Source organism: Scyliorhinus canicula, chromosome 7, assembly GCF_902713615.1.
Source record: "Scyliorhinus canicula chromosome 7, sScyCan1.1, whole genome shotgun sequence".
Taxonomy (NCBI): domain Eukaryota; kingdom Metazoa; phylum Chordata; class Chondrichthyes; order Carcharhiniformes; family Scyliorhinidae; genus Scyliorhinus; species Scyliorhinus canicula.
This window is the reverse complement of record NC_052152.1, coordinates 82037626-82064498: the sequence shown is the minus strand read 5'-3', so window position 1 is coordinate 82064498 and position 26873 is coordinate 82037626. Positions and strand designations below refer to the sequence as shown.

Here is a 26873-nt window from a genome sequence, read left to right as displayed (position 1 = left end):
ACCCCTCAATTTAAGGCTATGTCCCCTCGTGCTAGCCACCTCCATCCGCGGGAGAAGGCTCTCGCTGTCCACCCTATCTAACCCTCTGATCATTTTGTATGCCTCTATTAAGTCACCTCTTAACCTTCTTCTCTCTCACGAAAACAACCTCAAGTCCATCAGCCTTTCCTCATAAGATTTTCCCTCCATACCAGGCAACATCCTGGTAAATCTCCTCTGCACCCGTTCCAAAGCTTCCACGTCCTTCCTATAATGAGGCGACCAGAACTGTACGCAATACTCCAAATGCGGCCGTACTAGAGTTTTGTACAACTGCAACATGACCTCATGGCTCCGGAACTCAATCCCTCTACCAATAAAGGCCAACACACCATAGGCCTTCCTCACAACCCTATCAACCTGGGTGGCAACTTTCAGGGATCTATGTACATGGACACCGAGATCCCTCTGCTCATCCACACTACCAAGAATTTTACCATTAGCCAAATATTCTGCATTTCTGTTATTCTTTCCAAAGTGAATCACCTCACACTTCTCCACATTAAACTCCATTTGCCACCTCTCAGCCCAGCTCTGCAGCTTATCTATGTCCCTCTGTAACCTGCAACATCCTTCCGCACTGTCTACAACTCCACCGACTTAGTGTCGTCTGCAAATTTACTCACCCATCCTTCTGCGCCCTCCTCTAGGTCATTTATAAAAATGACAAACAGCAACGGCCCCAGAACAGATCCTTGTGGTACGCCACTCGTAACTGAACTCCATTCTGAACATTTCCCATCAACTACCACTCTCTGTCTTCTTTCAACTAGCCAATTTCTGATCCACATCTCTAAATCACCCTCAATCCCCAGCCTCCGTATTTTCTGCAATAACCGACCGTGGGGAACCTTATCAAACGCTTTACTGAAATCCATATACACCACATCAACTGCTCTAACCCTCGTCTACCTGTTCAGTCACCTTCTCAAAGAACTCGATAAGGTTTGTGAGGCATGACCTACCCTTCACAAAACCATGCTGACTGTCCCTAATCATATTATTCCTATCTAGATGATTATAAATCGTATCTTTTATAATCCTCTCCAAGACTTTACCCACCACAGACGTTAGGCTCACCGGCCTATAGTTACCGGGGTTATCTCTACTCCCTTTCTTGAACAAAGGGACCACATTTGCTATCCTCCAGTCCTCTGGCACTATTCCTGTAGCCAATGATGACCTAAAAATCAAAGCCAAAGGCTCAGCAATCTCTTCCCTGGCTTCCCAGAGAATCCTAGGATAAATCCCATCCGGCCCCGGGGACTTATCTATTTTCACCTTGTCCAGAATTGCCAACACTTCTTCCCTACGCACCTCAATGCCATCTATTCTAATAGCCTGGGTCTCAGCATTCTCCTCCACAATATTATCTTTTCTTGAGTGAATACTGACGAAAAGTATTCATTAAGTATCTCGCTTATCTCCTCAGCCTCCACACACAACTTCCCACCACTGTCCTTGACTGGCCCTACTCTTACCCTAGTCATTCTTTTATTCCTGACATACCTATAGAAAGCTTTTGGGTTTTCCTGGATCCTACCTGCCAAAGACTTCTCATGTCCCCTCCTTGCTCGTCTCAGCTCTCTCTTTAGATCCTTCCTCGCTTTCTTGTAACTATCAAGCGCCCCAACTGAAACTTCACGCCTCATCTTCACATAGGCCTCCTTCTTCCTCTTAACAAGAGATTCCACTTCTTTGGTAAACCACGGTTCCCTCGCTCGACCCCTTCCTCCCTGCCTGACTGGTACGTACTTATCAAGAACATGCAATAGCTGTTCCTTGAACAAGCTCCACATATCCAGTGTGCCCAACCCTTGCAGCCTACTTCTCCAACCAACACATCCTAAGTCATGTCTAATGGCATCATAATTGCCCTTCCCCCAGCTATAACTCTTGCCCTGCGGGGTATACTTATCCCTTTCCATCACTAACGTAAAGGTCACCGAATTGTGGTCACTGTTTCCAAAGTTGGTTCCAGGATTGGAGGGTGGCTGTCACCACTGGGCTGCTGGAGTATTTTTTGGGTGGGGATGGGAGTTCTGCCGTGGCGAGGGCCCGGAGGGAGGTTCCCATGCAGGAGGCCTCCTCCGCACGTACCCACTCGGCTTCTGGCTCCTGGATCCATCCCCTTACTCGCTCAGCTGTTGCCGCCCAGTGGTAGAATTGTAGATTCGGGAGGGCTAGCCCCCCCCTGGTTTTTGTTTTTTGTAGGACCTTCTTTGGGATCCTAGCATTTTTACCCCCCCATACGAACGCCATGATAAGCTTGTCCAGCGCTTTGAAAAAGGCCTTGGGGATGTAGATCGGAATGGATCTAAACAGGAAGAGGAACCTGGGCAGTACGTTCATTTTGATCGTCTGGACTCTCCCCGCGAGGGAGAGCGGGAGTGTGTTCCATCTTTGCAGGTCCTTTTTAACTTCCTCCGTCAGGCTGGTGAGGTTCCATTTGTGGATCCCTTTCCAGTCATGGGCTATTTGGATCCCCAGGTAGCAGAATTTATGTCGGGCTTGTTTGAACGGCAGCCCCTTTAGTGCTGCCCCCCCCCCCCCCCCCCCCCCCCCCTTGCGGGTGTACTGGGAAGATCTCACTTTTGCTCATGTTGAGTTTGTAGCCCGAGAAGGCTCCAAACTCTTTCAGGAGCGCGATGATTCCGTCCATGCTGCTTTGTGGGTCCGTGAGGAGCAGATCATCCGCATAGAGTGAGACTCTGTGCTGTCTACCTCCCCTTCGGATCCCCCTCCAATTTTTGAGACCTGGATTAATGACATGGCGGGATTCATTAAGTTGGAGAGGGTCAAGTACGCCCTGAGGGGGTCGGTACAAGGGTTCTTTAGGAGGTGGCAGCCTTTCCTCGACTTTCTGGCTCAACGATAAAGGTACTAGGTCAGCAGCAGCAGCAACCAGTGGGGGGGGGGGGGGGGGGGGGAGGGGGGGGTTAGGGGGATAGTGTTTAAGTTAATTTGCTTATTGTTAATTTATTCTGTTGTTTATTGGGGTTGGGGGGGGTTTGTTATATGCGTTGTTACGGGTGCCGGGGGGGGGGTGTTTATTATTATTATTGTTATTGTTATTATTGTTTTGTTGATATATATATTTTTCAAAAAATTCCAATAAAAATTATTTTCAAAAAAAGTATCTGCTAACTTCCAGTGGCGGCTATGACGGAGTAGTTCGCACATTTGGTTGCTCCCACTTCGGTCGGACTTTTGAACCTATTCGCCTGACTTTTTTGTGCTTTTGAGCGCGGAACTGGAAAGCTATAGTACTCAGGCACTGGACCAATACAGAATTGTATAGACCTAAGAAGCCGGAGGGACTGTAAACAGCAGAAGAAGTGGTCGAGTAAGGGCACAGTGGAGGCTGTTAAAGAGACCAGCATGGCTGGTGTTCACAGCAAGGAGCCGACAGCCCAACCCACAATGAAGCAGCTGCTGCAGACTATGCAGGAGGGCTTTTTGGCTTTGAAGCATGACAACTTGGAGCCGCTTCAGAAGTCGATTGATCGGATGGGAAAAAGGCTGGATGATCAGGCTGAGAAGCTCCAGTAGTTGGAGAAGTCAGTGGAGGAGCAGGCTGACTTTCAAACGGTGGCGGATGTGCAAATTCAGAGGCTGAGGGACCAGCAAAAAGTGCTTTTGGAAAGGCTGAAGGACCTGGACAACAGATCTCGCCGGCAGAACGTGAGAATCGTGGGCCTCCCGGAGAGGGCAGAGGGGCTAAACGCTGCCGCATATGTAGAGGGTATGTTTCAGAAGTTGCTGGGGAACGAGGTGTTCCTGCGCCCGCCGGTGGTGGACGGGGCACACAGAGTGCAGGTGAGGCAGCCGCGAAAAGGGGGTCCCCCACGAGCGATGGTGGTACACTTTCACAGGTACCTGGACAAGGAATTTGTTTTCTGTGTCTGTATGGGAAGGACTGAAGAGTGCCTGTTATCTCTTTTTTTCTTGTTTAACTTGAATTATGCTATTGTGGGGGTTGTTTATGACTTGCATAGAGTGTTTGCTTAAGTCGGGCTGATCTGGAGAAGGGGTGTGGAGGGGTCGGGGTGGCTGGGAATAATCGGTGGGAGACTGGCTGGAGCCGAGACTGGGAGCCCCAGGCTAACTGAGTGCAGCTAGTTAACGGGAGCCGAGGTATGGGGTGTCCATATAGTTAGATTAGGGCAGGGGTTAGGTGATAGGATGGTGTTGCTAGGGGGGAGGGGGGAGAGTTGTTCTGCTGATGGGGAGGGGAACTGGGTGATGGAACCATCAATTCTATGGACAAGTGCTTGTAGGACTAGAATAGCGGTTTTAATATACTTACAACAGAGCCAGCCTGTTAGCCGTTGAACTTTCGGTGAATTGGCTGGCTGACCGTGTGGCTCGGATCTTTATACAGCAGCTCCAGAGGGAGGAGTCCTGGGCAGAGCCAAGGGGGGAGCCCAGTGCAAACTCTCGAGTACTACCAGAGCTACTCCCCCTGGTGGTCAGGTAGTGCAACTGCACTTACAATATTGATACATATATACAGATTATAATACCGTGTGAATCTCATTCACCACATTCACCCCCTGTGAAAACAATCGAGTCCGGTGGGGGTGGTGTCTCACCGAGTTAGTCTGTCCGGTGGACGAATTGTTTGCTTCGATCTGCGGAGTACCGGGATTGCAGCCTCTTGCAGTGGCTGGGTGGGTGTTGAGAGATGGGGTACGATGGCAGACTCCGGGGCGGGTCTCGTCCAAACTTCATACACATCTGGCTCGACCGGAGACTGGGGGCGCTGGGGGTGGGCAGGTGCTGGCGCGTAGAACCGGTGGGGCGAGCTTGCGGAATTGGGGGCGCGAGGGGGCGGCAGCATAGGGAACGGGGTAAGGGGTTCCTCAGTGGGGGTAGGGGGGGGCTGGACCCAGCAGGTGCCAGGTCCCGAAGGGATACTGTGTCCTGGCGACCGTCCGGGAACTCCACGAATGCGTACTGGGGGTTGGATTGGAGGAGGCGCACCTTTTCAACAAGGGGGTCAGTTTTGTGCCCCCTGACGTGCTTCCTCAGGAGAACCGGGCCTGGTGTCCTCAGCCACGCCGGAAGTGAGACCCCCGTGGTAGTGCCCCTAGAAAAAATGAAGAGCCGCTCGTGAGGGGTTTGATTTGTAGCTGTACAGAGGAGGGATTTGATTGCGTGGAGCGCGTCTGGGAGGATTTCTTGCCATTGGGAGACTTGGAGTTTTCTAGACCGGGAGGGTCAGTAGGACGGTCATCCAGACTGTCCCGTTCTCCCTCGCCACCTGCCCGTTCCCCCTGTGGTTGTAGCTGGTAGTCCTACTCGAGGCGATGCCCTTGTCGAGCAGGTACTGACGCAGCTCGCCGCTCATAAACGACGAACCCCGGTCGCTGTGCACTTAGCTGGGGAAACCGAACAGGGTGAAGACACTATGCAGGGCCCTAATGATTGTGTCGGAGGTCATATCGGGGATGGAATGGCAAAAGGGAATCGGGAGAACTCATCGATGATGTTAAGGAAATAAATGTTTTTGTTAGTGGAGGGGAGTGGCCCTTTGAAATTGATCGCAAGGCGTTCAAAGGGCCTAGAAGCCTTGACCAGGTGGGCCCTGTCTGGTCTATAGAAGTGCGGTTTGCTCTCTGCACAGATCGGGCAGTCCCTGGTGACCGCTTTTACCTCCTTGTTGGAGAAAGGCAGGTTTCGGGCTCTGATGTAGTGGGCGAGCCGGGTGACCCCTGGATGGCAGAGGTCCACGTGGATGGCTTTAAGACAGCTGATCTGCGCGCTAGCGCATGTCCCACGGGATAGGGCATCCGAGGGCTCGTTGAGCTTCCCCGGTCGATATTTAATATCATAACTATAGGTGGAGAGTTCGATCCTCCACCGAAGGATTTTATCATTTTTTATTTTGCCCCTTTGCGAGTTGTCAAACATAAAGGCAACCGATCGTTGGTCGGTGGTGAGGGTGAACCTCCTACCTGCGAGGTAGTACCTCCAGTGACGAACAGCCTCCACGATGGCTTGCGCTTCCTTCTCGACAGAGGAGTGTCGGAGTTCTGAAGCGGATAGGGTACGGGAGAAAAATGCAACGGGCCTCCCTCCCTGATTTAAAGTGGCTGCTAGAGCTACCTCTGAGGCGTCGCTCTCTACCTGAAAGGTAGTGGATTCATCCACCGCCTGCATGGCTGTTTTGGTGATTTCCTCCTTGATGCAGCTGAAGGCCTGGCGCGCCTCAGCAGACAGGGTAAATCGTGTGGCCTTAAAGAGTGGGTGGGCTTTGTCCACATATTGGGGGACCCACTGGGCGTAGTATGAAAAAGAACCCCAAGCACCGTTTGAGGCCCTTGGGGCAATGAGGGAGGGGGAGTTCTAAGAATGCGGTCCGGGTCTGGGCCCAGGACTCCGTTCTCCACGATGTAGCCGAGGATGGCCAGTCTGTTTGTGCGGAAAACGCATTTCTCCTTGTTATAAGTGAGGTTTAATTTCTGTGCCGTCTGGAGAAAACGGTGGAGGTTGGCGTCGTGGTCCTGCTGGTCATAGCCGCAGATGGTAACATTGCCCAGATACGGAAACGTGGCCCGCAGCCCGTACTGGTCTACCATTCGGCCCATTGCTCGTTGGAACACCGAAACCCCGTTAGTGACGCCGAAGGGTACCCTGAGGAAATGGAAGAGGCAGCCAACGGCCTCGAACGCCGTGTAGTGGCCGTCCTCCGGGCGGATTGGGAGCTGGTGGTGTGCAGACTTTAGATGCACCGTGGAAAATAGCTGATATTGGGCGATCTGATTAACCATGTCTGCAATTCTGGGGAGGGGATACGCGTCTAGGAGCTTAAAGCGATTTATGGTCTGGCTATAGTCGACGACCATGCAAAATTTTTCCCCGGTCTTGACGACCACCACCTGAGCTCTCCAGGGACTATTACGCCTCTATGATCCCCTCACTGAGCAGCCGTCGGACCTCCGATCGGATAAAGACCCTATCCTGTAGGCTGTATCGCCTGCTGCGAGTAACTACTGGTTTGCAATCTGGAGTGAGATTGGCGAAGAGAGGAGAGGGGGCGATGCGCAGCGTGGCTAGGCTGCAGATAGTGAGTGGGGGCAGGGGCCAGCTGAGGGCGAGGCTCTTGAGGATGCACTGGAAATCCAGGCCTAATAAGAATGGCGGCAGAGGTCGGGCAGGACATAAAGTTTAAATTTTGAATAACTAGCGCCTCGAATTGTGAGTGTAGCGACGGTGCGTCCTTGGATTTGGACTGAGTGGGAGCCCGAAGCGAGGGCGATAGTTTGGCTCACAGGAAAAATAGGAAGCGAACAGTGTCTTACCAGCTCTGGGTGTATAAAGCTCTCGGTGCTCCCGGAGTCAAAGAGGCATGGCGTGCTGTACCCGTTGCTCTGGACCTCCGCCATCGAACTTCGTAGGTGCTTGGGGTGGGATTGATCTAGGGTGACTGCGTTGAGTTGTGGGCTACATGATGAATGCCTGGGAATGTTGTAGTCTTCCGAGTGGGCGTCTGGTCGAGTAGATGCCAATACGTTCTGGCGAGCTTGATGCAGGATTGCTGCGCTGAGTTGCGTGCCGTGTGATGGGTGCCTGGGGAAGTCGTAGTCTTCAGATGAGCTTTCTGAGCGTGCCGATGCAGATGGGGCCCGTGGATTGCACGTGGTGAGCGGCGAGGACGATGGTGTCCAAGATGGCGGCCGCAGTGAGTCGCACATGGCCGGCCGCATGGTGGGGGTTTGCCAAGATGGCGGCCCCCATGGATCGCACATGGCGGGAGGGGCCGGAGTCGGGGGGTAGGCCACAACATTTCGGGCCCCGCGGGCCCGCTGGTGTTGGGAGTGATTTGTGTTCTCTACTGGGGAGTTAGAAACTGGGGCCCTTTTCGCGAGGCACACTCTGGCATAGTGGCCTTTCTTCCTGCAGTTGCTGCAGGTCGTGGATGGGGTGGGCAGTGCTGCCACGGGTGCTGGCTTTGGCCACAGAAATGGCAGGCTGGGGCAGCTGAGTGGCTGGCTGGAGCAGCTGAGTAGCTGGGGGGCCGTGCGGCACAGGCCTGGGGGGATTGTTGGTCGGGGGTCCACGATGAGGTCTCGGGGTCCGCAGGAAACGAGGTGAGGCTGCAGAAGGAGACTTCCATAGTGGTAGCAGCCTCAACAGTAGTATCTAAGTCCTGGGTCCCCTTTTCATGCAGTCTTTGGCGCACATAGCTAGATATAAGGCCCGCTACGAAAACGTCCCGCACAGCAAGCTCCCTCTGTTCAGCCGCGGTAACAGCTTGATAATTACAATCATTAGAAAGATTGTTCAGTTCCCGTACAAATTCGGCTAGCGTTTCTATAGGCCGCTGACGGTGAGTCGTAAACACGTGGCGTGCATAAACCTCGTTAATGGGCCTAACGTACATTTTGTCCAATATCGCCAGCGCTGCGGTGTAAGAACCGGCCGGATTTAGCTGTGTGGAGATTCTCTGGCTTACCCTCACGTACAGTAGGCTGAGTTTTTGTTCCTCTGTTGTTCCAGCGGTGCTGGCTTCTGCCAGGTAGGCCTTAAAACATCTCAGCCAGTGGGGAAAAATTTCTTTAGCCTCTCCATCCTGCGGGTCGAGTTCTAGGCGTCCGGGCTTGAGGGCTGCTTCCATGATTTACTTTGACTGTTTCGTAAGTATATTAAATTGATGGAACCATCAAATCTACGGACACTTGTTTTAGGATTAGAATAGCGGTTTTAATATACTTACAACAGAGCCAGCCTGTTAGCCGTTGAACTTTCGGTGAACTGGCTGGCTGACCCTGTGGCACGGATCTTTATACAGCAGCTCCAGGGGGAGGAGTCCTTGGCGGAGCCAAGGGAGGAGCCCAGTACAAACTCTCGAGTACTCCCAGAGCTACTCCCCCTGGTGGTCAGGTAGTGCAACTGCACTTACAATATTGATACATATATACTGATTAGAATACAGTGTGAATCTCATTCACCACCCTGGGCATGGTGACAGTGAGGAGGTCATGGGTGGAGCCGGCCAGGAGGCGGGCCAGAGGAAGCGCGACACATGGCTGGGGGGCTAGCCAAGGAAAGGGGACGGCTGATCGGCAAAGGGGGAGGGCAAAGTGCCCCCAACCAGGCTGATCACTTGGAACCTTAGAGGGGTAAACGGGCGTGTGTGTTTGCGAATCTGCGGGTTCTGAAGGCGGACATAGTCTTGTTGCAGGAGACGCACCTGAAAGTGGCAGGCCAGGTTAGGTGAAGGAAGGGCTGGGTCAGTCAGGTCTTTCATTCGGGGCTTGTTTCTAAGACGAGGGGAGTTGCGATCCTGATTAATAAAAGGGTATAATTTGAGGCGGAGGGCACAGTCGTGGTTGAGTGTGGCAGGTTCGTTATGGTGAGGGGTAAGCTCGAAGGGGTGAGAGTAGTCCTGGTCAGTGTGTATGCCCCTAATTGGGACGATGTGGATTTTATTAGGAGGATGCGAGGGAAGATTCTTAACTTGGACTCGCGTAAGTTGATCATGGGCGGGGACTTTAATATGGTCCTGGACCGGTCATGCTCAAGAACGGGCAGGTTGCCAGCAATGGCAAAGGAACTGAGAGGGTTCGTGGAGCAAATGAGGGGAGCAGATCTGTGTAGATTTAGCTGGCCGACGGCGAGGGAGTTCTCATACTACTCCCACGTCCACAAGGTGTATTCCTGAATTGACTACTTTGTTGTGAGTAGGGACTTGCTGGCCAGAATGGTGGGGGCAGAATATTCGGTAATTGCCATATCGTACCATGCTCCGCACTGGGTAGACCTGCAGTTTGTAAGGATAGCTTTCAGCGCCCACCATGGAGGCTGGAAGTTGGACTACTCGTGGACGAGGCGGTGCGCGAGAGGCTGAGGAAATGCATGCAGAATTACCTGCAGGTGAACGATACTGGAGAAGTCTCAGCAGCGGTGCTCTGGGAGGCACTGAAGGCAGTGGTGAGAGGGGAGCTGAATTCAATCGGGCGTACAGGGACAGGACAGATAGAGCAGAGACGGACCGACTGATTAAGGAACTTCTGCGGACGGACAAGAGTTACGCGGAATCCCCGAGGCCAGAATTACTCAGGAAACAACAGAGGCTGCAGACCGAGTTTGGGGTGCTGACTATAGGCAAGGCTGTAGAGTAGCTTAGAAAGGTAAAGGGCGCGATTTATGAGCATGGGGAGAAGTCCAGTAGAATGCTTGCGCAGCAACTGAGGAATAGGGAAGCGGCTAGAGAAATGGGAAAGGTAGTGGATGGGAAGGCAATCTAGTGGGCGATCCAGCAGGACTAAACAAGGTCTTTCAGGACTTTTATAGGAAGCTGTACCCTTTGGAACCACCCGGGGGACCGGGCGGATGAGGCGATTCTTGGACAGACTGACCTTCCCAAGAGTGGGGAGGGGTTGGTGGACGGACTGGGGGCCCTGGTCAGGATCGAAGAGGTGTTGGGGGGCCTGAAGATCATGCAGTCGGGTAAAGCCCCGGGGTCGGACAGGTATCCGGTGGAGTTTTACAAAACATTTGCCGGGATAGTGGGGCCGGTGCTGGTCAGGGTCTTTAACGAGGCAAGAGACAGAGGAGTTTACCCCCGATTATGTCGCAGGCCACCATCTCGCTCATTCTGAAACGGGATAAGGACCCGGAGGCCTGGGGGTCATACAGGCCGATCTCTTTGATTAACGTAGATGCCAAGTTACTGGCCAAGGAGAGGTTTGGGCTGACGAGAGGGAACGACTTTAGATACTTACAGGTGCAGGATTTTGTACGCAGACTGGTGCTGTCCTTCGCACGTCTCCCACCGAAGGGGAGGCAGAACAGGATAGTTTCTAGGAGAGAGGTGGGAGAGGGTAGAGTTTCAGACGTCTACAAGGAGCTAATGAGAGCTGAGGATACGCAGACTGATGACCTGAAGCGTAAGTGGGAGCAGGAGCTCGGGGGGAGCTGGAGGACGGTATTTGGGCAGAAGCCCTGAGCAGGGTAAACACGACAGCAACATGCGGCAGGCTCAGCCTGATCCAGTTTAAGGTTGTGCATCGGGCCCACATGACGGTGGACCGGATGAATAAATTCTTCAGGCTGGAGGACAAGTGTGCTAGATGCGCCGGAGGGCCGGCCAACCATGTACACATGTTCTGGTCGTGCCCTAAACTGGGGGTGGGGGGTGGGGGGGGGGGGGGGGGGGGGGGGGTGGTATTGGCAGGGATTCGCAGATGTAATGTCCCGGGTGTTGAAAGCTGAGGTGGTAATGTGCCCGGAGGTGGCAATCTTTGGGGTTTCGGAGGCCCCAGGAGTCCAGGAAGAGAGGGAGGCCGATGTTCTGGCCTTTGCTTCCCTGGTAGCCCGGTGACGCATACTGTTAGCATGGAGGGACTCAAAGCCCCCGAGGGCTGAGGTATCGCTATCGGACATGGCGAGCTTTCTTGGCCTAGAGAAAGTCAAGTTCACCTTGAGAGGTTCGCTACTAGGGTTCGCCCGAAGGTGGCAGCCATTTATTGACTTCTTCGCAGAGGAGTAAGCATCAGCGGGGGGGGGGGGGCGCTAGGGTAGAGTAGAGTAGGGGGATATTGAGGCAGGTCGGTGCGTGAACAGAGCCATGGTTTGCATTATGTTTAATGTGGAATTTGTGTCTTGGCTTCTTTTTTTGTTTGTACTGGACAATGTCATTTTTTCTATTTGCCTAAAATACCTCAATAAAATTGTTTGTAAAAAAAAAAGAAAAGTATCTGCTGCTGTGATCCCTGAAAGGTCTTTACAACTAACATTTTTTTTGCTGAGGGCTGTTCACAACATGGTCCTTGAACCCCATTAGCCCATACAAACTATGTCTTTGTGTACTTTTTCGGTGATTTGTTCTTTTTTATCTTTTAAAAAAAAATTTTGATCAGGTTTTTAACATTTTATGGAAAATATTCTAAATATATGTCAAAACAACAAACCATGTATCAACATCCTCAACAAACCCCAAAGACCAAAAACCGACGTCCCCCCCCCATGCCGATGTGGTGTTTTTTAAAAAATGGTCCCTCAAAAAACCACCAATTTGGGCAGGACCAGAATATGTACGTTTGGTTCACTGGCCCCCTCGAGCACCCCCCTCAAAAAGGCAACTCATTCTGGCCTTGGTGAGATGCGCCTCTGACCACCTTAGGTTAAATCAAACTTAACCTCACACAGGATAACCTAGCATTAACCCCTCGGAGAGCCTCACGCCACACCTTCTCCTCCAAAATGGGACCCAGATCCTGCTCCCACCTATACCTCCACTGATATCTGCCTTCCCCCATGGTCCATCCATATAACCTGGAAGGCTGCCCTCTTCCGATCCTGCACATGAAATAATTTTCTCCAGCAAAGTTGACCGGCACCACCGAGAATATCGAGAATGCTTGCTGGACCCAATCATGCACCATAATGTACCTGAACATATCCATCCCACCAACGCTACCTTGTCCGTCAACCCCTCTGAATCAGCAAACCGACCCTCCAAACATTTACCTGCAGTTGCAATCTTAGCGGGATTCACTGTATGTTTAAAAATACACATCTCTCCCAATTCCTACCTTTTTCCTTTCATAAAGTGCACACAACTTGAATTGTATGAGGCAGTACAAAGCTTTTCCTCCATATCTAAAGACCTCATACTGATTATGCTATCGTCTGAGAGGTCCACAGTGTAATGCTGCCTTCTACAAAATGCACACTACGAACAAAACAGAGCCAGACCTATATGTAATGCCACACCAGTGTTGATCTCATAGCCATTCCAAATATTAGGTTTCATAATGTATTAAATTTAACCTTATAAATGTGCACTTTCTTTTTGAACAGGATCACATTAGGGCAGCAAAACTTTACCCAGAGAGAAAACGGAAAGAAAGATGAGGTGATCTTTGGGGATCATTTTTGGCGATCCATTTTTCAACACCCGAGGCTCACCTGCGGGTTGCGACTCCCACTTGAAAAACACTGCCTTACATGACCCCGATTCCATCCATATCCAGACAATGTCCTGGTCCCTGAACCAACCCAACACCTTCTCTGCATTGGTCGCCCAATAGTAAAACAGCAGGATCGTAGCGCCAGCGCCCCCATCTGCCTTTCCCTCTGCAAAACTCCCCTTTGAATCCAAGATGTCCGCCTCGCCCAAGTAAGACAGACCTACTCAGCCTGCTGTTGGTAAATGTTGTTCACATAATTACATTCTACAATTCCACAACTGTAAGGATGTCTTTGGATGTGCAGTGGCTCTGTGGCTTTGCAGTTCCAGATAGCAATGTGATGCTTCTAAATTATTGAGGTCATGGTGACACCTTAATGTTTTTGACTAATAGGCCTTTGCAGTAAGAATTTAAATAATAGACTGATTTACATCATAATATCTGGGTCAGAACAAGTTCACATTTCATAAATTTAGAACAGCATCATTTCCATCTTCTGAGTTTAAGTCAATGGGATTCAGGGCAAACACTCTCTACTGGCTGGAGTCATATCTCGCTCAAAACAAAATGCTTTTGTGGTTGGAGGCCAATCATCAGACACAGGACATTGTTTGTGGAGTTCCTTCTACACCCATCTACCTTCATCGACTTTATCAATGACCTCCCCTCCATCATAAGATCAGAAGTGGGGATGTTGGATGATGGTCTTCAGTTTTCAGTACCATTCGCAATTTGTCAGGTAATGAAGTAGCAACATCAAGACGAAGGGAAGATGAGTGGCAAGTGACACTCAAACCACTCAAAGTGCCAGTCAGTGACCATTTCCAACAAGAGATAATCTAACTATTCCCCCTCCCCCCACTCCTTGATATGCAATGGCATTTCCATCACTGTGTCCCCACTCATCAACACCCTGAGAATTACCGTTCATCAGAAACGTATCTGGACTTGTTATAGAAATACACTAGCTGTAAGAGTACGTCATAGGTTGGGAATTCTAGGGTGAGTACCTGACCACCCCCCAAAGCCTACCCTCCTTCGACTAAGTCAGGGGTGTGAGTGAATACTCACCACTCGCCCAGATGAGTGCAGCTCCAATAACACTCAAGGAACCCAACACCATCAAGGGCAAAGCAGCACCTCATTCACCACCTTATATAGTGATTCCTTCCCCTACATTGCCTCACATTTCTGAGTGTGCACCATCTACATAATGCACATAACTCGCCAAATCTTTGACAATACCTTCCAAACCTTTGACCGCTCACAGTTAGAAAATCAAGGACAGCAAATGCATGGATACGCTACCACCTGCCAGTTGCCCTTCAAGTAACACGTCATCCTAAATTGCAAATACACCACCCTGCTCCTCTTCATCACTGGATCAAAATCCTGGAACTCCCTACCTCACGATAATGTAGAAGAAGTACCTTCACCACAAAGACTGCAGAGGTTTAAGAAAGTGGCTCACAATTGCCTTTACAAAGGAAATTGAAGATGGACAATAAATACTGGCCTTGCCAGCAATGCCCACATCCCATGAATGAATAAAAGAAAATCTTCGAAACAGCTGCCAATTTAATCCATTTTGTCTGAAACTTGTTAGTGACCTCTAAACTTGTCATCTTAATCTGGCAATTTGGTTGAATGCATTGCATTATATGGTTTTAAATCCATCAAATATTGATTATTAGAGTGTTATGTGCACATGATGGGGGTGGAAATGTGACAGCTCAAAGTGCTTTTGTGTGCTTTTTAGAAGGGGGTTATGTTAAAGCACTTTTAAAAAAAAAAAAAATCACTGTAGCTGGAATTTATATATTTTTCTCTGTTTCTTTTGTTAACTTTCTTTCATTCAGCATGAATGAAAATAACAGTTCATTATAAAGCACCAGAATGCAACTAAAATGGAGAAAACAAAGTTAGGGGTGAGGCGGGTTATGAATCTTTGTTTCATTTTGTAATGCTATTTATTAAAATGTGTCCCTATTAGGCACCAACTGATGGGCTTTTTCCTATTTCGTTATCACTTATTTAATATTTTGTCAGTTGATGAGTCAGTCGCAGAAGCCATCACAAGAAAACCCTTTGCATTTCTGGAGCATTTCCTTGCTGAACAGATCCTAATTGTGATTGCTTGCTCAATAGAAATCTTTGTCGATTTAGTGGAGGGGTGGAATTCAGGAAATCTGTCTTCTCTTGGCAGGTATATCAGTATATGATCACCGTGCTTCAACTTTGTGAATATTTTATTTTCAAATCCAAATGCTCGGCTCGACTGAAGGCCTGAAAATACCATCGCTAGAAAAAAAGGAATATTGTATTGAAGAATAGGAGTATGAATCTACAGAATACGAGTATGAGTCTATCTGGGTGAAAATGAGTGATGGCCAAATCTGGGCTGAATTGAATCTTGGACGTATACAACCTCAAGCTTTTATTCATTTAATTGTTTCAATCCCAATTGTATGTACATTGAAGTACTGAGAGATACCATGAGTTTTCAAGATCACTTGCTAGTTTGTTTCAAGCACAGTTGGGCATAGGCAATCGACCTATGGTGAGCAGTTGTATTTTTCCACAAAATGGTCCAACTAGCTGCCAATGTTTCACACTTGTGCAGCTCAGATTGCCAAGATAGCGATGCCAACTTTCTTAGAAATTTCCTTGTATATTATACATATTTATATATATATAATATATATATTTATATATACATACTGACCTTGGAACTGTTCAATATATAACTCTGTTATATTTTCTCTGTGTTGAATTATACATGTTGAATGAGAAATAATTGAATATAAAACTCTCCATTGCTTAAAGGTTTAATTGCAATATTTAATTTAAGTAAAAATTTGATCTGCTTTGATCAAGAGATTGTGCAAGCTTTGCAACAAGTCCCTATTTGCTATAGTCTCTGCTGACAACATTGTGTAAACCCTACAAAGTGCATGGTTGAAGCTCTCTGTGCGCAGTCAGCGGATGTGTGCAAAAGTTTGTTGTTGCCTTCTTTGCTGTCATTTAAAAGCCTTCTAACGAGTGACAGAGCAATTCTTGATCAGATCACGTAATGGTTTATTTATACGTTTCTACCGCTGAAGGTTTTATGAGTAGACAGCAACCTGCAGACACGGTTAATTGAACAAAAGGCCATCATTCACTGGCACGGTGATCAGATTATATTGTGAACTTCCTCAGGGAAGCTGATACAGTTCCAATTAGACAATAGATTTATTTTTATTGTGAAGGGCTACAGCACCATTATATTCACTGCAACTGGAAAAGCGATTTGTAAACCAGACGGCAAAGAAGACCACATAATGTTGCCAAATGGGGGAATGGCAGTTGTTCAAACTGGCTTTGAATTGTGTCATTCTGTTTCCAGCTTGCATTTTCATCTACACAACATGACAAGAATTTTATTTCTGGAAACAAATTTAATTATGCAAGAGGAATAACAGCAGTTTCTTAATTTTACATCGATTTCTGTTTCATCTCTCTGCCTCCGCTCGCCACCACAGTTGGACATGGAAGACAAACACAGTTGGCACCATAGTAAAACTAAATAGCCCTTCTCTGCTGAGTCATAGATGTAATGGAATTGTGCAGGGTATCTCCTAGTTAGGGTGAAGCACTGTAGATGGAACTGCGTGTCCTTTGTATCATGTGTTATTAGTGTGTAACATGATTACAGTTATGAAATATTCTCTACTTGTTCAGTTGAGAATACATTTCAGAAAGGATTCTGCACCTAGGTTTCTTTGGGGTTCTGGGGAACTGATCACTTGAGCCAGTACCCCAAACCCTCCCATCTTTTTGCTGTATTTTAGTTTAATCCATTAGGCTCGATTACTGTATTGTGGGAGGAGAAGAGATTTTGAGTATCAAGCACCTACGTAAACACTCCATTGTTTTGAGTTGTGTACTTTTTGATGTGAAATTTTAATGTTGTTGGTCGAGTTATGTTGCTTCTCTTAACACATCCTTTGCTATTGTGACTTGGCTTACTCTTTGTCGTTGATTTTAAAATTCATAAGCATTTATTCTGGATTTTTCAATTAATTATTTCTGTTTAGAAAACTGGAAAAAAGCTATTTTTTGAATCACAAGTGGCACCTAACACTTGTAGTTTTACCCAACTGGAATGTGAAGTGTGTATGTGCTTGATTACAGTGGGAACTGCATAACAGTGAATTAATTTCCAAATTAATCTATCAGTTGTAAATCACTTTCGGATGTTCCAAGTATGCAGTACAGTGCTGTGTAAAAGGACATTTCTTTCTCTATCCCCCCCCCCCCCCTCTCTCTCTCTCTCTTTCTCTATTTCAGATTCTCATAAAAACAGTTTTGCATTTAATTATTTTTCCCGATTGAAACCCCACTGCAGTCTAATAATAGAAAAGTATCGTAGTTAATCACATGGTATGAGAATGCCTCCACAAGTAAGGGATTCATAGCCTATTTGTGAATTATTGGGTCAGCTTCATTTGTGAAGATATTAAATATTTATCTTGTCTAGTCAGGGGATAATCGATGGAAATATTATCATGTGTAAAGCAAGCTGAGAAAACTGAAACAGTAACCAGCTATAGTGCACACATGCATAAGAAAATAATTGTTTTTATATTGTGCTTTATATCACTTGAAAGACTTCAAAGTGGTTCATATCAGCTACTTTGAGTGGGTTGACTCTATGAAAATATGGCAGCCATTTTGTGCACAGCAGTGAAGATCTGGAAGAAGGAGTGGAACAAAAAATACATAAATTTCCCGATATTTTCAGAAAGATTATGAAGGTTAATAATTCGGAGAGATCCATAGGATATAACTACTTTATTTTCTGCCCTTTCGCATATGTAATGGTAAATTGAAGATTATTTCTTGGTGAACCTGCAGTCATTATGTCTGTCATTATGATATTTTTGTGTACATGCTCACGTGGAATGCACAGACACCAACTGCTGCCATAACAGTGCACCAAAAACTGAATAACAACATTCTCATGTAAAACCACATATGGAGCACCATATAATATTACTGTCACATTTTTTTGTCCCCTATTTTTTGATTTTCTGTCTGTCTGTCACGCCGCTCCAGCTGCTGATCCCAGTGCGCACTGGGCGCCGTGGGATCTGCACATGCGCAGTGGCGCCGGTGCCAATGCATGTGCAGTGCCTTCCTTCAACGTGCCAGCCCCGACGCAACATGGCGCAGGACTCAAGGGGCCGGCGCGGAAGAAATGAGGCCCCCTGCCAGGGAGGCTGGCCCGCCGATCGATGGGCTACGATCGCGGGCCAGGCCATATCGGAGGCCCCCCCCGAGGATGGACCCCCTCCCCCCCACACAGGCCCCCTCCCGACCCTTCCACACCGAGTTCCCACCGGCTGAGAGCAGGTGTGGACGGCGGCGATGGGACTCGGTATGTTCACGACAGCCGCTCTGCCCATTCCAGGCCAGGAATCGGCGGGCGGGCCGTACAGAGCGGCCCCCGACCGGCGCCGCGCCAATGGCGCTGATTCTCCACTCTGCGGAGAATCGTGTGCCGATGTTGGGGCGGCGTGGCGCAATACGCGCCGGTCGCAGGGATTCTCCAGCCGGCCCCGAGCTGAGAAAATCCCGCCCATTGTTCATATGTTGTAAATATTTGAATGAAGCAAGGAAAGAAGAGTAGAGTGGCACTCTATCAACTTCGATACCTCCAGTGGCTGGTATTATTTTCCTTCGATATGAAGTTTCTATTGGATTCTACTGTTAAACAGCAAGAGGTCTGTTTTTATTCTTTAACAGTATGTGAGCATTGCTGGCTAGACTAGCATTTCTATTGCCCATCTTAATCCCCCTCGAAGCTTATGGTGAGCTGCCTTCTTCAACCACTGCAAGCCATGTGGTGAAGGTACACTCGGGTGTTGTGAGGGAGGGAGTTCCAGAATTCTGACCCAGCGGCAGTGAAGGAAATATGGTTCCAAGTGTGGCTTGGAGGGGAAATTGCAGGTGGTGGTATTCCCATGCATCTAGTGCCCTTTTCTTTCTAGGTGGTAGAAATGATGAGCAACAGTACAGCTTGAAGGGGGTGTCCAGTGATGAGACCTCTTAAAACTGAATAGCTAGGATGCCACTTGAGTAGTTTTACATAAGTTTGTTTATTAAGGATTGAGATTAATTGTAGAAAGAATACCCAATAATCATTATTAACCATTAAACCTGTATTTTAGGACATAGCAGTGATAATTTTATATAGAATTATAGAATTTAAAGTGCAGACTCGTGTAGGCTCTGGCTACAAGCAGTGGCCACAATGCATGATGGGATTTAGGCTAGCTAACTCGCCCATGTTTTTAAGACACACAAGATGTGTGGTCAGCAGATTACATAGTGGGCTGAGTAAACAGGTTTTATCAGTGGCCCCCAATATCCTCTGAAACAATCCATGGAGTAAGGAGAATTCCAGTTCTGACATCCTGTCCCTAGCTGGACAATGGGTGGACAGGATATTAGGATGGGGAAATCAACTTAAAATGGACACAGAACCTTGGTAAACAACAGGTGACAGAATGTGGTTAAATCATGGGTTGATCGCAATTTTATTGGATACTTTGAACATGACAGCTTCAGAGATTGGATCGAGCCCAACTGGGGTGGGCTATTGATTTTTGGAAATCGTATAAGTGATGTGTTTTTATCAGTGTTCAGCAGATCGATCTTGGCATTATCCGGGTCCATCTCTCGTGTACACGAAACCTAGCTTGGTATAATAAAAACCGTCTTATCCAAGGTTGTTGTGCGTCTGCCAATTTTATTAAGCTAAGGCCTAACAATGAGGGACGAACCCCATGTTAAGGCAGGCTCAATACACGGGCCTTGGAAAACGCTCCTGCACAGCTATCAGGTGAAGATGACTATGCAGTTGATAACACATGTCTCGTAATTCTCATGGCTACCGATAGATTTGCTGAGGGCTGTGAAATTAACCAGCTTCGTGACAAAGGAAACATATGTCCTTATCTTTGTTCAGTTTGAAAAAGCCTCAGAATTAAGCAGTATATCCTCGTCTTTTTTGGTTTGAAAAAGCTCCACAATTAATTGATTGAACTGTTTTTTTTCCTCCGTCTTGTATTTATACATGTTTAAACTGATATATGGATTAAACACCACATGTCTGCAATCACTCACCCAGACTGTCCAATAAACCTCCAATGATCTGATTTAGCGTTCAGTGTATTGTTGGTTGTTCAGAGTTTGGAATCTGACAGAAATTCCTGAATATTCGAGACAAGATGGGGAATTTCAAACCATCAAAGGAGGGTTTCTCTGCAGGAGGCAGTTTAAAGCAGCTGCCTGCAACTGCCACTTTACCCTTAACTTGAGCAGAATGCACCCCCACCTCCCTCCCCACTGTGAGGAAGATGGTATTGCTATTTAAATATGTTAAAGGATGATTTGCTGTTGTTCAGCCATTGATTTTGACTGCGTGTGAACGGGTTTCCTAGCTTTTCTGGAATTCGACAGGTTCAATAAGCTAAGAAGACTGCAGGAGTTGATTGGGCTAAGCAGCTGACAGGCAAGAAATGCGTTAAGCACTGACATCTGATACTTGTTCATTACCTAATTGAAAGGCTTTTGATTCAGACCAGGGAGAAAAATCTGGAGGGTTCTGGAGGTTCTTTTGTTTCTGAGCCCATTATTCCACACACAGGAGACACTGACACATGCATGCTAATTTTCCATTTTAAGCTTTTGATGTTCAATCATAGTCTAGCCATCAATGTGAAGGCCTGAGACTTGTTAGCACTCATGACCCAGATTGACGACGCTTGTTAATTCAATCATATGGAGGAGGCCTGCAGAAACTAACAGAAACTCACACATTTTCCACTGCTGCTGTAAAATAGTACTCTTAGTTCATGGCCCTGAGAATCGGCATCTGTGTCCAGCCGAGTAGAGTTTGCAGGATCCTGAAGCCTCCTCTGGGTACTTTCCCTGGCACTTACCAGAGCCCGCAAGTGCGCGAACACCCGCGCCCTCTTAACCGGCCCATTCAGTCCCCTGACATTCCAGGTGATCAGCCTGGTTGGGGGGCACAAACCCCCCCCCCCCAACCCCCGCCGGTCAGCCATAGCCTTTCTCAGGCCGGCCCGTGCGTCGTGCCATTCTTGGCCCGCTTCTTGACTGCCTCCACCCTCGACCTCCTTCCCACTGCCTACTTCAAATCCCTCCCACGTCAGCAGAACAACCTCCACCCCTGCCATCCACTGGCTGTATTCTCCCCCCCCCCCCCCTTGACTCCCTTGACTAGCCAATCTGCTAGCCCGGTGACTCATCACTCCGGTGCCCCCTTGTCTAATTCCCATTGTTTCCCCGTCCTCATCCCCACTCCCCGGCGCCCCATCCCCCTCTCCAACCCACTGGAGCAAACTCACTGGCACAGGAAGGCATGAACATCAGTAAAACTAAAACCCCCCAACCCACGTCCTTAACCCCCCTTGCTGACCGGCCACCCTTAGTTACCATACCGGCTCCAGTGCACTCAGCGAGCCCCACAAAAAGTAAAAATCAGCACGAAAAGGAAAAACAGAAAAAAGAGGAAGAAAACAAAAACAAAAGAAAAACCCAGTAACCAAAAACAAAGGGAAGAGTCCCAAATGTCCCGCTTGGTACCTTTAACCCAGCAAACCGTTGAACAGCGGTCCAGGCACATTCGGCGTCCCTTCATACGATAGTTCTCGGGTCCTAATTCGCGCCCGTGGGACCTCTTTTCGGGACCAGCCCCTGATCCCTCGAAAAGTCCATCGCTTCTTCAGGATCTGAGAAATAGTGGTGTTGACCCTGATGCGTGACCCAAAGACGGGCCGGGAACAGCAGACCAAACTTCATATGCTTCTTGAACAGCACCTCCTTGACTTGTTTAAAGGCTGCTCGCCGCCGAGCCACCTCCTGGCTTAGGTCCTGGTAAATACGGAGAACACTGTTGTTCCACGTGCTGCTCCTGGCGCTCTTCGCCCACCGCAGCACCCTTCATAGAATTTACAGTGCAGAAGGAGGCCATTCGGCCCATCGAGTCTGCACCGGCTCTTGGAAAGAGCACCCGACCCGAGGTCAACGCCTCCACCCTATCCCCATAACCCAGTAACCCCACCCAACACTAAGGGCAATTTTTGGACACTAAGGGCAATTTATCATGGCCAATCCACCTAACCTGCACATCTTTGGACTGTGGGAGGAAACCGGAGCACCCGGAGGAAACCCACGCACACACGGGGAGGATGTGCAGACTCCGCACAGACAGTGACCCAAGCCGGAATCGAACCTGGGACCCTGGAGCTGTTAAGCATTTGTGCTATCCACAATGCTACCGTGCTGCCCTCCTTGTCCCGCTCATTGTCCACGAACCTGTGGAACCTGATCACCATCGGACGGGGGACCCCGGCCGCCCCTGCCTCGCCTGCACTATGTATGCCCCCTCCAGCTCCGGCGGTTGCGGCAAGGCTTCAGCCCTCATCAGCTGCATCAACAGGTCTGCAACAAACGCTGCGGCATCAGCTCCCTCAGCCCCCTCTGGGAGGCCGACGATCCTCAGATTGTTCCTGCGGGCTCTATTCTCCAACTCCTCCACTCTGTCCAGCAGTCTTCTTTGCCGCTCCTTCAACTTCTAACGCTGCAATAGTCTGCGCATCCACCGCATCTCCCAGCTCCTTAACCTTTACATCTTGAGCACCCAGCCTCTGATTCAGCTGATCCACTGCCATCTGAAGTGGGTCCAAGCTGTCCCGCTTCAGCGACTCAAAACTGTTTTTCATCTCCTGGAGCATGTTACCCAGCGCCTGCTGGATTGCTGAGTCCAAGGTCCGTGTGTCCGCCATCTTAGCTTCCAGGTCAGCTTCCTCTGCTCCTTGCCTCTGTCCCTTTCTCTCTCTCTTCCTCTGCTTCCTGGACTCCCGCGGTTCCATAGATTGCAGCCCGCTCTCCAGCACTTTCGCGGCCGCCTTTTTGCCGCTCCGTGGTCCCGCTATCGCGGGGAATCAGCCCCTAAAGCCCCGCTGGAGTGAGAGCCCGCCGAATGTGTGGCTCACTCGAACATCGCCGCCGTTTCTTGAGTGCAATACTAGGCATATGTTTCACAATAATCTTGCCCCCAGAGATTTGTATTTACTTTTTTCAACCTTGACTTTGGTGTGAAAGCTGAAAGCTCGCACTGCTGAAATGTAAATAGTTGAAGGTGCAGTTCAATTAAAATAACTGGCATGGTGCTGACTGTCTTTTGACCCAACTGCAGCAAGGAGTGTAGCAGTATTACAAAGCAGCATTGCTTTTTATGAAAACTCAATGCTGGCCTCCATTGAAGTATGCTACTACCAATGCATAATCTTTTTTGTAGCAGGTGAGAAGAGAGGGGAAGTGGCGATTTAAAGGTTCAGATTCTTGCACAAATATATTTGCTGTTTTGACTTGAAGTGGCTCCTACATGCCTTTACTTGCTAATTATCATTTATTTTGGCATTGTACAAATATTGTATTCATGCAGTATTATTATACACGGGGTCAGAAAAGAAGTAAAATCCTTGTACCCTTACTGCCCCAAAACCCCTAATCACTGTGGCCTAGGAGAAGAAGATGCATGTGTTTCTTAGCACATGGAGTGTGTGGTCAATAGCACACTTTTGAGCGTTTAAATAAAGAGGATCATTTTACATGCATTCACCTCAAGTCTCAATGTTATGTCAAACACACACACATGAGAAATGTGCAGTTTGAGAAAATAGTGCACTTTTCACGTTGTAAAAAAAATTGTTCATAGTTTTGTTTTCTATAATGGACTAGAGCTTGTCATTGCAGGCATAATGCACTGGAGCTAGTCATTGCAGACCCGGAAATTGTGTCATTTTCACTCCAAAAGGGTGGTTTAGGTGGTGTCAATGTGGTTTAGGTGGTTTTAATAACTGTCGTGAAAACCCAGGGATTTTTGTAGGAGTCGCTCAAAGAGATGGATGTTCAGCTTGCTAAATTAGTCACTTGTAGTCTCTTCTTACCAGGAGATCAGGTTTCTTTACAGTCGGTCTTGGAATATTAATTAGGGTGGGAGGTATGAGATAATAGTCTCCAGATTTATAAATGCCTGTGTCTACTGCCTTTTCTGTTGCTAATGTCCTGCAGTTTGTGTTGTGCAAATTGCCTGAGTTCCTCTTTGGGTCTTGAGACAAGTACAGTTGTTATCCGAAGACACATTTGGTCACATGGTGAACTTCTGTTATCTACGCAAAATGATCTGGAGCCTGAAATCATGGCAAAACAATGGGATAATGGATGAGTTCTTCACACTTACTCAGAATAAATTGGTTCTCTGTCCAGTCGTGTAGTTGATAAATCCGCAAACAAAAGCAAGTGTAAGTTTCATAGATAGTTTTCATCTTTATACTTCCATCAAGGGGAGCACTCTATCCATAAGCATTCAAGTATTTACGTACGAACTTCCTAGAAACCTGAGGTAGTCTGTGTATAATTGCAGAAAACACCTGACCCTCGGCAGTCACCTTAACAGTCTTGTTGGTGTCCATTTATAAGTAAAATAGTGTTCCAGAAAACTATAGTCGGAAGTCTGACAACACCAGGTTAAAGACCAACAGGTTTGTTTCGATTCACTAGCTTTCGGAGCGCAGCTCCTTAAGTGAACGAAGAGGTGGGTTCCAGAAACACACATATTTAGACAAAGTCAATGATGCAACACGATACATTGAATGCAAATCTTTGCAGGTAATTAAGCCCTTTCAGGTCCAGACAGAGCGAGGGATGATCACAGGTTAAAGAGGTGTGAATTGACTCGAGCCAGGACAGTTGGTAGGATTTTGCAAGCTCAGGCCAGATGGTGGGGGTGAATATAATGCGACATGAATCCAAGGTCCCGGTTGAGGTCATACTCATGGGTGCGGAACTTGGCTATCAGATTCTGCTCAGCGATTCTGTGTTGTCACACGTCCTGAAGGCCACCTTGGGGAACGCTTACCCGAAGATCGGATGCTGAACGCCCTTGACTGCTGAAGTGTTCCCTGACTGGAAGGGAACATTCCTGCCTGGTGATTGTCACGTGATGTCCGTTCATCCATTGGCGCAGCGTCTGCATGGTCTTGCCAATATACCACGCCTCAGGACATCCTTTCCTACAGCATATGAGGTGGACAACATTAGCCAAGTCGCACGAGTATGCACCGCGTACCTGGTGGGTGGTGTTCTCGCGTGTAATGGGGATACCCATGTCAATGATCTGGCACGTCTTGCAGAGATTGCCATGGCAGGGTTGTGTGATATCGTGGTCGCTGTTCTCCTGAAGATTGGGTAGTTTGTTGCAAAAATGGTCTATTTGAGGTTGCACAGTTGTTTGAAGGCAAGTAGTGGGGGTGTGGGGATGGCCTTGGCAAGATGTTCGTCTCCATTGATGACTTGTTGAAGGCTGCGAAGAAGAACCTTTCACCTGAGTAAGGAGCGGCCCTCCGATCTTGCTGATTTGGACACACTGTCCCAGTATCTGAGTAGTTGCAAATGGTGCTGAACATTATACAATCATCAGTGAACATCCCACTTCTGACCTCATGATAGATGGAATGTCACTAATGAAGCAACTGAAGATAGTTGTGCCCAGGGCACTACCCTAAGAAACTCCTGCAGTAATGTCCTGGAACTGAGATGATTGACCTCCAACAACAATAACCATCTTCCTTTGTGCCAGATATGACTCCAGCTAGCAGAGTGATTTCCACCTGATTGCATTGACCCAGGTTTGCTAGGGCTTTTTACTGCCATACTTGGTCAAATGCTGCCTTGATGTCAAGGGCAGTCACTCTCATCTCATCGTTGGTGTTTAGCTCTGTTGTCCATATTTGAATCAAGGCTGCAATGTGGTCAGAAACAGATTGGCGCTGGCAGATCCCAAACTGAGCAGGCTATTGCTGAGTGAGTACTATTTGGTCGCGCTGTTGATGACCCATTCCATCACTTTACCGATGATTGAGAGTAGACTGATGGAATGAGTGAAGGGTGGGATTTGAATGTGGTGGATTTGGTATGCTTTTGTGCACAGGAAATACCTGGACAACTTTCCACATTTCTGGGTAGATGTCAACTTTATACCTCTACCGAAGCAGCTTGGCTAGGGGTGTGGCAAGTTCTGCAGCACAAGTCTTCAGTATTATTGCCAAAATATTGTTGGGGCCCATCGCCTTTGCCGTATCCAAAGCCTCCCACTGTTTCTTGATGTCACATGGAGTGAATTGAATTGGCTGAAGACTGGTATCTGTGATGCTGGGACCTCCCTGAGGAGGCCGGGATGGATCAGTCATTTGGCACTTCAGGCTGAAGACAGTGTACTCTGATTATTCTTTTTGTCCACTATGCATGTACTGTGTACTTTACCTTGATCAAAGAAAAATACTTCTCACTGTACTTTGGTACATGTGACAATAAAATCAAATCAATACTTCAGCCTCATCTTTTGCACTAATGTTATGGGTGTCGTTCCTTTAGTGGTATGGAAGTGCTGACAGCAGGCAGTTAAGTTGCCTGATGAAGGTTAAATCCTATTGGGGATTCTAGAAGTGACTACAACAGGTTTGTTATTGTTCAACTTGCTGGACAGCATCACTACCATGGCCATTAAATTCAGCTCCTTTTTTCTCTGCTAGGACCATTGTGGTGAAGTGTTTTGGACTGCTAGGACCATTGTGGTGAGGTGTTTTGGACTGTAGGACCATTGTGGTGAGGCATTTTGGACTGTAGGACCATTGTGGTGAGGTGTTTTGGACTGTAGGACCATTGTGGTGAGGCATTTTGGACTGTAGGACCATTGTGGTGAGGTGTTTTGGACTGTAGGACCATTGTGGTGAGGCATTTTGGACTGCTAGGATCATTGTGGTGAGGCGTTTT

The 26873-nt window shown here is 48.2% G+C and overlaps 1 protein-coding gene across 10 annotated transcripts in view; it reads left to right on the top strand.

Moving 5' to 3' along the window:
• Positions 1 to 26873, top strand: part of dmd (dystrophin) — a 2667466-nt gene that overhangs the window by 434319 nt on the left and 2206274 nt on the right. The window lies entirely within an intron of this gene.